We start from the raw sequence: 2,197 nt of genomic DNA on the forward strand, positions 1-2,197 counted from the left end.
AAAGATAAATTAATGTTTTCCTATGTTCACTGTTTATATGTTTATATGCCATAATGTATGACAATGGGTGGCGTGTGGACCAAGAATGATACAGTTGTATCACTAATACACTTGCATCATGAGGTGAGGGAAAGTGCATGAAGTACAAAATAATAGTCTGAGTTGTCTAAGCAATGTTTTCCAGGACAAGCTCCTATACTGTGATACCATAGTGTCTCCCTTCATAGAAGAAGTAAGACATAAATCATTCTAATGCTCAGACATTGAGAAGTGTTTTGAAGGCAGCAGTGTTCCTCCTGGTCATCACTCCAGCCTGCACAGAGGTTGTCTCCATGTCCTCTCAGAATAAAACTCTGAAAGCCACTGAGGAATTGGCTCTCCAGACACTCCTGCTTTTTGAGATTGGGTGTGGGACACTGGCCAATATTCTTCTGTTTGTCCATAATTTCTCTCCCATCTTTACTGGCTCTTGACTGAGGCCCACACAGGCCATTGTCACCAACTTGGCTGTGGCCAATGTGTTCATTCTCTTTGTCACTGCATTTCCATTCAACGTGATGGTTTTTGTTCAAAGGAATCCTTATACAAACCTTCAATGCAAAATTGGGTACTTCATTCGCCTGGTGGCTCGAAGCACAAACATGTGCTCCACCTGTGTCCTGAGCATCCATCAGTTTGTCACTCTTGTTCCTGGTCACTGGGGTAGGCTGATGCCTCAAAGAAGAGCTCCTAATGTCCTGAGTTATTCTTGTTACAGTTGTTGGTTGTTCAGTGTCTTAAATAATGTCTACATTCCAATCAAAGTCAGTGGTCAACAGAGCACAGGCAATGACACTCACAATCAAGGCAAGTGGCTCTGCTCCACATCTGGATTCAGTGCAGGCATTGTCATCTTGCGTTTTTCCCATGATGCCATATTCATCAGCATCATGATCTGGACCAGTGTCTCCATGGTGCTTCTCCTCCATAGACATCGCCAGCAAACACAGCACATCCTCACTCCCAATCAAAACCACAGAGGCCATCCTGAGAGCAGAGCAGCCCACACCATCCTCATGCTTGTGGTCACATTTGTTGGCTTGTACCTCCTAGATATAATTTGTATAATCTTTCACACTTTTTTAATGGACTCTCGCATCTGGTTGAGGCATGTAAATGAAGTTTTGACTGCAGGCTTCCCCACTATTTCTCCTTTCCTGTTGATCTTTAGGGACCCTAAGGATCCCTGGTCTGTGCTCTTCAACTGCTGCAAACCACAGTCAACATGACAAACATAGAAGACAGCTTTACTAACAGCTGTACACACTCTATTAAGTAAAAGTTGTTTGAAAATCCTTCCTCATAAACCAGACATGTTGATTCACTAAACTTATCCCAGCACTGGGGAGACTGAGCCAGGAGGATTGCAATGTAACGAATGGCATGTCAGCCTGCAGAGTGAGATCCAGGCCAAATTGTGACAAGGAGACAGTCTCACAACTCTGTATCTCCACCCTGTTTTTCTCTGCTGAGTAGTACTCCATTGTGTATATGTACCATATTTTCTTTATCCATTCTTCAGTTGAGGGGTATCTAGGTTGTTTTCAAGTTCTGGCTATTACAAATTGTGGTGGTATTGTGTTCCCCCAAATATTGTGTACCCTAATAAACTTATCTGGGGTCACAGAACAGAATAGTGACTAGATATAGAGGCCAGAAAATGGTGGCGCACACACCTTTAATCCTAGCATTCCAGAGGCAGAAATCCCTCTGGATTTCTGTGAGTTCAAGGCCACATTGGAAACAGCCAGGCATGGTGACACATGCCTTTAATCCCAGAAAGCGAGCCTTTAATCCCAGGGAGTGATGGCAGAAAGCAGAAAGGTATAAAGGCGTGAAGATCAGAAACTAGAAGCTTTTAGCTGGTTAAACTTTTAGGTTTTGAGCAGCACAGTTCAGCTGAGATTCATTATGGATGAGGACACAGAGGTTTCCAGTCTGAGGAAATAGGGTCAGCAGAGAAACTGGCAAGGTGAGATCTGCTTCTCTGATCTTCCAGCATTCACCCCAATACCTGGCTCAGGTTTGATTTTATTAATAAGACTTTTTAAGATTTCTGCTACAATCCTCTACACCAGAGATTTTCCATGTCTTGAATTCTGTTGGTTATGCTTGCATCTGTGTTTCCTGTTCCTTTACTCAGATTTTCTATTTCCAG

At 43.1% G+C, this 2,197-nt stretch overlaps 1 pseudogene; it reads left to right on the top strand.

The window, feature by feature from the left end:
* Nucleotides 1–302: 302 nt before the first annotated feature.
* LOC131901355 (vomeronasal type-1 receptor 4-like) lies at nt 303–1,293 on the top strand (annotated as a pseudogene).
* Nucleotides 1,294–2,197: the final 904 nt, after the last annotated feature.

The sequence above is a fragment of the Peromyscus eremicus genome, unplaced genomic scaffold (assembly GCF_949786415.1).
Source record: "Peromyscus eremicus unplaced genomic scaffold, PerEre_H2_v1 PerEre#2#unplaced_72, whole genome shotgun sequence".
NCBI classification, from domain to species: Eukaryota; Metazoa; Chordata; class Mammalia; order Rodentia; family Cricetidae; genus Peromyscus; species Peromyscus eremicus.